Source organism: Phaethon lepturus, unplaced genomic scaffold, assembly GCF_000687285.1.
Source record: "Phaethon lepturus isolate BGI_N335 unplaced genomic scaffold, ASM68728v1 scaffold27210, whole genome shotgun sequence".
NCBI lineage: Eukaryota > Metazoa > Chordata > Aves > Phaethontiformes > Phaethontidae > Phaethon > Phaethon lepturus.
The window spans coordinates 28,832-37,946 of record NW_010510222.1 but is presented as its reverse complement, the minus strand read 5'-3'; positions in this window follow the sequence as shown (position 1 = coordinate 37,946).

The following is a 9,115-nucleotide window of genomic DNA, read 5'->3' as shown; positions in this document are numbered from 1 at the left end:
CTACTTTCTGAACCCAGTCTCCTTCCTTAGAGCACTTTTAAATCTACAGGTAAGCAATAAAAGTGAAGAGCCCTCACAGAACACCTTCCTTAAGTTTTGCACTGACATGGTGCCTGCTCAGTGCTATTCAGAATGGCCTGAATCACCTCTAGTCAGACTTACTAGTTTTATCTCTCAATTACACTGCTGTCAGCATCTTGATTTACAAGTTATCAGCTCCTGGAAACTGAGACTTTATTCTGCCTCTGTGCAACATACAATTGTATGTAATTGGGTGCTAATCCCAAATACAACAGTCTGTCTTACTCTATATAAAAACACCACACCTACCGTGGGGAATGAGAGCCTGGCCTTGATTCATTGCGTGACCCCAGGCAAAGTACCGTGTAAATTTTCAGATACTTTGAGGAGTCACCAGACAAGATACAAAGGATTCTCGCACTCTTCTCCATTGCATGCACACAGACATCTCCTCAGGCATTCTGGTATTCCATTTTGTACTAACAGCTCTTACCTATAAAAGTGCCCTTCTTACATCTTCACACGGAGGCTGCCACAGTTTTGTGGAACCTGCCTCCTTCGACACCTGTCTGACTTGTAGGCATTGCAGAGCTGCATAGCACAACCTCCAAAACCTCTGTACATCTCATTTAGACCCCCATCTTGCAAACCGCTCCTGGTGGCAGAGTAGCTACGAGCAGATGGCTGGAGCAGCTGCCTGTGCAAAGACTGTCAGGATGGCACCTGAGCCTCTTTGCACCCCAGTTTCCTCATACAGTTAAAAACCCTCTCAAAACAATGAGGTTTCCTTTGTCAAGTAATGACTTCCTGGGGAAACAATACTGCAGAAATATTGACTGCATATACAAACAGCCCTTCAAATGTACTCGAAAGCACTGCATTGTTTCCAGCACTTACCAAACATTCATACAGATTAGCAACACACCAGCCTATTTCTACATTTTGCATTGTGGTTACTAGTTAGTTCAAAGCTATCTTTGGTGAAAACTGCAATACAGACTGAAGTATCAGGCAAAACCTGTCCAGCTGGGGGTCTTTTATTCTCTGTACCTCTTCAAGATTCCATCTCCTTTTATTGCAGCTGCCTGAAAACAGGCTGGATATGAGTCGTATTAATAAAATACTAATCTGCTTTAATTGAAATATTTTCCAAGTGCACATAATAAGGTAATAAGAAACATCCTAAAGATAATTTACAAAAGACCACTAAAGCCAACATAAACCTCAATGTGATGATCATAATTGCTTGGCAAAGCATAAGGAGAAAAAAAAAAAAAAAGACCTGTGGGATCTGCAGTTCCCTACAAGCTCACAACCTTGCTACCGTATGCTCAGATACTACACGAGTGCCAGGACAAATCGGCTGGACAGACATTTTCAGTTTAGCTATGTTTTGGAGAGTATAACTTGAATATGAACAGCACTGCTCTTGGCTTAACAGGAAACAGCACTTCATGTTAACGGTGCATGTGCTCAGATCAATTCTACTTCTACAGGTTTGGAGGTGTCCCTGGAAAAGGAACCCATGCAAACATGGGATGGGTAGTGGGAAGTAAGATACCAGGCAGGAGAGTCCTCAGAGTACAAGTTGGCAGAGACAGAACTTGGGGAACGCGATATTTCTCCCTACCCACCACACAGCAATTGACTTCAGTCAGCCAAACTGAGAGGAATATAAGGGGCAGGGAATATCAAAATAAGCTACTACATCACACGCTGATATTCTGAGCTCACTTGTGACCCCTATTCTCTGAAACTGTCTGTTTTACCAAGAGACCCACTTGGTCACAGGAAGTCTGGAATAATTCCTCTGTAAGCAGAGCGCTGTTCCACACAACGTTAAGTTTCCCAAAGCCACCTCTTCATAGCCTCTGTGCACTACTGAACAGCTTCTCCCTCTTTTTCTCTCCTCCTTGGAGAGAGACAAAGGCCTACAGTTCTGCTTTGAGAGCAGATGGGAAATTCTGATGGCTTGAAAAATCCAATTTCATTCCCAACACAGATAGTTGGATCTTTTTAATCCACACATCTCTGCTCTCCTGCACCAGTCACTCACTTTCTGATCTTGATCCTTCGGATTCTTCCTCCCTGATCCTAATGTTGGTAGCCCAAAGCCAGAAAGAACCACTAGTCTCAGACAAACACAAGACAGTTTGATTATAAATGGATTATAAATTTTGTGTATCAAAAAAAGCTTTTTCCTAGGAGAATTAAGCACAACCGAGGGTTTTATCTGAAAGAGAAGGTTTTGAATCTCAGAAATATACACTTTATCAAGGTTAGGTTCCCTTAACGTTGCTAGAGGCCCTATGAAAGGCCTTTGGCCTCTTTTATTTGCCATTATCACATCTTAAACTGAAGTGTGATGATAAATGTTTACGAAACACCACATTTAATGCTTCCTCTTTCCCAAAACCAAATTATTCATCTAAAATAGGAAAAACAAGCGCAAAAAATCCAAACCAGTTTTAAACAACCAGAATGAAAGTCCTATGCCACCTTGCTCCTGATTCTTTGCAGTACTCATTTCACTTGTACCCTGTTCCTTAGTCTTCCAGTCTACAAAAGAGGTGAATTTAATAGAGACAGTATTACATTTAAATACTTTAAGGTGTTAAATATAAACAGGCAGTCTCCCCCTATTATAAAACCCTAGGTATTTTTTTTCACGTACCTTTACTTAAAGCAGAAGCATATCCTCCTCAGGATGTTGCTGGGATACACACTTATTCAGAAAGAACTGACCACTGGGTACTAGTCATGCACAGACAAGTTATCTACACTGATTAATAAAAAGCAGCCACTTTTCTGATGGAGCGTGACCTCTTCAGCAAAATGGGAAGTTTTGCAAAAAATATTTGATTCAGTCAAAAATATGTTTGCTTTAACTGAGAAAATTTTTTTTTCATTTTTTTACAAATTTCAAAATCCATTTTCAATAGGAAAAAATGCATTGATGATTGTCATAAGAACAAAAAAAAAAAGCTTTCCCAACCTACCAGCACACTTTCATCTGTTTTGCACCCCTCCTTAATACTAGCCTGCCAAACAGAACCATATGGCATGGACTTTGGGAGCTTTATCCCTCCACTGCCATGGGCCTGTGGAATAAGCATTCACCATCATGGGATGCAGCTGTGCAGAGCAGCCTCTCTCCCTTCCCTCCATGTAATGGGAGCTGCAAAAGCCACTGCCTGCACATCATATCCATCAGTCAGTGTGTTGAAGCTCATGGCACCTGATAGCTAATTAAGGAAGATTTGTTTTCTCCCCTCTCCAAAACCACAAAAAGGAGAAGAAAATAGCAGTGCTAAATCAAGAGTACAGTGCTATCATTTTCTGCAGTATGTCTTTACTGACCTAAAAATATTCTTTAGGGGATGCTTAAAATTCCTGTATGGAAAATGGTTGAGAAAATTTAGATTAAGCTATCTTTTTCTCCATTTTCTTTTTAAAACATTTACGTTGAAGCCATTTTAAATTTTTTGTCCTGACACATCTAGCCTTCATAAAGAAATCAAGTATTATAAGCTCTCTGGGAAGTTTCTTGTCCTGACACATCTAGCCTTCATAAAGAAATCAAGTATTATAAGCTCTCTGGGAAGTTTCTCCCCCCGCCAGTTACACAGCCAGTGTAACTGATCCTTGGAGAAACTGTTTTCCAACACCTTGATTTCCAACCCCTTTCATCTCACATTCTAAGACTGCTTTAGCTCTATGTTTCAATGACAGCAGCCCAAGCACATCATCTCGTAAAAGTGCAAGGACCAAAGGAACTCAGGTCACCAGGAGAGCTGGGAGGATGCATGTGGTCCTGTGGACAAACCTCACAGCTCTTATGACAAAGGATTCACCTTTCTCTCAGATGCTCACATTCAGCAGCTGTCTGCAGGTGAAAAATAACCTCTCACTGACAGTTGTTACAAAAATTAATTGCACTTAGAAGCAACTGAAACCTCCATAAAATGGTATTTAGGCAGAAAAAACAGTCATGTAAATCATAACTAGTCAGGGCACGTCTGTATGACACAAGGTAGGGGCAGGCAGAAGTACTGAACCTAGCTCTGAATTTCAAAGGACTGCACATGCTTCAAACCAGGCAGGTCTCCTGCTCCCTGTATTGGAAAGTGGCCATTTAAAATAGAGAAATTAGAAAGAGAGGAATATGAACATTTTAAAAGCTCTGGGAAAGCAGAGCCTTGGCAGAGACTGGAAGATTCCACTCCAGAATATCTCCAGTTCAATGACTACGATGTTTACAACCTACATAAAATCAAAGCATTTTGTCTGGAACGATGACCAAAAAAAATATTTTTTTAAATTTTCAGCATGAAAAATCCTCCAGAAATTAGTTTAGCGTTGATCTGGCCCGATATGTATGGGTTTGTGCCAATCCTGCTAAATCAATTATTCCTACTGCCTCAAAAGGGATTGTACCGAGAAAATCACAGACGCAGTTCTAACTAGTCAAAATGGGGTTCCTTTTGTTCTCCTGCATGCTGGGATGCTTCAGACTGCCACAAATAAGGAGCAGATGGAAGTGTAGATTGCACTGGGTAGAACTCAAAATAGATTTTTGGCTATCCAAGACACAGTAGTCTCTGGAGACTCTCAATTACATATCAGAAATTGTAAGGTTCCCGTTCAATTCTAAAAATACATCATCTTTACTGACAAGCAAATGTATTATATTTTTATATTTAGCTCATGTTCATATTCAGAGGGACTGCTGCTGTATTTTATGTGACAACAGGGAAACTATTGTATTTGACCGCGCACTGGGATAGACATGTCACAAAACCAATTTGACAGAGATTTTATGGACAGCTAGAGAAGAATCTCAGGCACATACACAAGTTAATTATCCAGGATTAAAAAAACCAGACCATGTCCTAAGACAGATACTTTGTTAATCACCGTATATGTACTACTTACCAGGCAAATAAATAACCCAGTGAGTCAGATCTATTACTTGCTGAATCAGATGTATTATGTACTGATCAGATACATCATCTCTTCAAACAGAAACATAGTTTCTTAAACTAGAGGCAATATATTGCCTTATATGTCATGCAATATGATGAGCTATACTAGATTTATGCTAGCTGAAGACAGCATCCCAGAACACAAAGGCTGCACTATGATCCAGTAACTGAAAGAACAAAGGTGATGCTTTAATAAACAAGCAAAGAGCAAATAAAATTCAGAAGGAAGTAATCCATTGAACATGTAGTGAGACCACCATCCAACACTGCGGACACAAGAGCTATGACCACCTTGACAAATTACACAGAGAGCTTCAAGAATGACTCATGGTCTGGAAAAAGAACCTGCTTTATTAATGAGACACCAAGATACCTAATCTTTTTGCTCATCCAAAAGTAAAGCTGAGAGTATAAAACTTACCTAATAGGGGAAATTTCAGAGTGTGAACGGAACTTTGACAAGGACATAAAGATACACAGTGGTTGAAACTTAGAAATAAGGTACAAACTTTTACCTATTTAATTAAGCATCAGAAGCCTGCTACTTGAGGATATGGTTATTTGTCATCATCTCAAATCTTAAGAAGTTAAAAACTGTGGAAGTTTAAAAGTGTGGAAGTTTAAAAATTATGTTCTAGACTAACCTTAAGTTCGGTGTGAGGTAAGAATCCTGTGGTCTGTAGTAGGGAGGACAATAGTTGACGACTTCTGGTTTTAGTCTACATATCTACAGATGTCACACAAGTACATAATCGTTAAATTCTTATGAAGTGAATCTTCTTGTGCCTACATTAACACATATAGGAACCAAGAACACCAATCATTCCATCTGCTGTGTATTAACATACTGAACTTTACAGCAAACATCATGTAGTGGGTAGTAAACCTGTCACCTCTTTATTGGAACGCTATTCTGAAACTAGACACAGCCCTCTGCTAGGATTGAGGAACAAGTCAAAGCAGCTCATCTCAAATACTGGGAAGGTTTGGATTTGACATAAATCTATCCCATTCTCTAAGGAAGCAGCAGAGATATGTGACTGAATTTTTCAGAAGAGAACTATATTCTAATTCTCATCTTATCACTGATTTCCTGCACAAGTGGCCTAATTTTCACTCATTTGATCTATATGATATCTCTCATATGATCTATAGATCATCCTGATCTATAGAACAGGACTAGTGGTAGTTCAAGAGCCTAGCAAAGTACATTGGTATCTGTGATGCAGATGTGCTCTGTTAGTATTAAATAGGGAAGAGTCATCTCAGGTAGAAGGAAAAGCCTTCGAGAGAAAGCTGCTGCGTTGACTAACAGTGCCAAGGCCAGTCGGAACCATTAGCTGTAAACTGGATGATAAAAGGTGGAGGCAGAAGTCTCGCAACAAGATCCCTGAAACAGCCATCCTGGGCTTAAACAGCTCTGCTTTTCAGGACTAAAAAGGCTAATCAAAGCATATGGTTACTTACTCAGGCTGCACAACACACTGGCAGTGGGGAAGAGGTAGCCTGTTCCCAAATGCATATGGCTGTTTTGTAATCCAGCCTAAGCGTAATATCCATCATTCTGCAGCACTTTTAAAAGCTAGTAGTGCTGTTACTGTATATAGCACAGAAAAGCCAGTAGCCAGACATGCATGGGAAATGTACTAGGCACAAGGAACAGACAGACAATATAAATAAAAAAAAAAAGCATGTCCTACCCCAAATCCCACAATCTACAACCTGAAAAACATTCTAGAGTAGAGGAATACTGCACAACTAGTGGAAAAAGCTGCCTTCCTGGTACTTCTCTATCAGTGGCTAACACAGTAGGAGAGCACAGCTCTCAGCAGTACACCAAGGAGACGGCATCCCATGCCTTCGGTCTGGAGTTTCAGAACTAGTGATCTGAACTTTGCGTTTTCTCAGGGCCACGTTAAGCTGATTAACACTGAAACCCAAGCTCCAGCACCCTTCTTCTGGATACACACAGCATCTGTGCAGCAGCGTAGGCCCATCCTAACCATCCACTGGGAAAAAATGCAGATACAATTAGGTGCACATGGAAGGTAAAGGTAAGGTCGCAGACGCTACTGCAGAGAGCTCCCCCAGTGAGCTCTCTGTGCAGCTTAGGGACACTACACAGGCCTGAAAATGGAGAGTAAGTGGGTGTCCCATGGACATTGCAGCAGTCTGCAGTGGTACGGTGTTATGCTGAAGACAGGGCCACCAGCACAGACCTGGCAGGTTAAGGAACTACAAATAACCACCAAAAGTCCATCGGATCAATCCGGGCTGTCACAGTGGCTTGCTGCTGGAGAGGAGGACCTTGTTTGCTGTTCAACACCAGCACCCCACTACAACCACCCCCCCAAAATGTCAATAATTTGTGTGGATTTTCTTGCTTGGAAAAACAAACAACAACTGAGTTCTCATAAGCACAACTGCCACAAAGGATAATAAACCCCAGAAGTGGTTACAAAACTGAGGCCCTCATAACGATTTCCTTTCAGTCATAACTGATTATACTCACACAACAGAATCCCAAGACATCGCTAATGATAGTAGACTCTGTCAGTATGTGAAATGCTATGAGACTTTGTGAATTAAACCCCATTATTGTCCTAAATTATAGATAAATTTCTCCCTTTCCTTGCGATATGCAACATATTTTTTCTTCAGGCCAGTTAGATGATGTCAGCACAAATTACTGCTTTCCACACTGTGCAGATGATAGAACCGGAGGCGTTAAAGAAGCTAACAGAACCCAAATCTGAAGAGACAGAAGGAATTGCTTCCTTTGACTTGGAAATAACAAATTTTGCTGTGGCATGCTGGGTAAGGCTTTTGTAAAAAACCTTAATTTGGGACATGATGTAGCCTCAAAAGCTTCACATGCTTAAAAATCAAAATTCATGTTTGTATTCTTGCTCTAAATTACAAAAAAAATAATAGAAGTGCCTGTCTTTAGATGCTCATACCCCTCCATTAAATATATACTGATGTGTAATACCGAGATAATAGGTTATTGCCTAGCAAACTAGGGAGCTCTATTTTTGGCTTGGAAAAAAAATGAATACACAATGTCAATTAGAGTCTTTTTTAAAATGGTTTCCTATTCTTTTACTTTTTCCTAGTAGATCAAAGTTGAAGCAAGGACAGAGGCAATACTAGTGGTTACATGTCTGAGAGACGTTCACAAGTTCTATACGAGGCAAGGTTTGCAGGAGGTAGTAGTATCTTTCACTAGATCAAGTGATATAATCAGAAAAAAAAGCCCAGATTGTCAGGCATATGGCTCTACAAAATTTTTTGTTACTTAATCTACAAATACTTAATTTGCAAATCCATGAACGGGGAATTACTTCATTATGCTGCATAATTTTCCTTTATAATCATTTTAGTAGTGCACTATGTGCATTAGACGCCAAGCTCTTGGTTGCCATCTGCTGTTGCTTTGTTTGTATTGCACCATTTTTTATTAGCAAGGCTAGGTCCTGACAAGTAGTCTTAAAGAATTGTTAAGAACAGGTACAAATGCTGCTTTCACACACAACCTGCCACAGACAGGCGACTAAAAAAATTCTGGGAGACCTTCTCAGTGAAATGCTGCCCAGGTATTCATATGGAGAGTATGTGATGCCCTCTCAAACCCAAATGCAGGCCAGGAGTAGGAAGTCTAGGTTTAGTAGTAGCAGATCCACTAGATTGGCCACAGATCATTTTGTGACTACGGCATTGGTTCGAAAGCCTTTGTAAGTCTATTTTTCTTGTTGCCAGTTCCGTGCTCGACATCATAGTGACTGGCAGCACTCCCTGCTGTCACTCACTTCTATGCTACCCCTTGATGTGGGCATGACTAGAAAAAGATATGCTTAGACTTCCACTTCATCCCTGGCACCACTACCTTCCCCATCCAAGATGGGGTTTCCATCTCCCAGCTATCTGTGCTGGTATCAGGCCCCTGGGCTCCAAGTCTCCCAGCGCCTGCTACTTCCCAACCTAAGTGGGTAAAAAAGCCCCAAATTAAAACTCTTAAATTTGGAGGCCCTCTCCAGGCAAAAATTAAGGCTACGCCTGCATCTCCACCTGTGAGACCTTTTCCTCCAGTATTTTCAATTCCGTTCCTC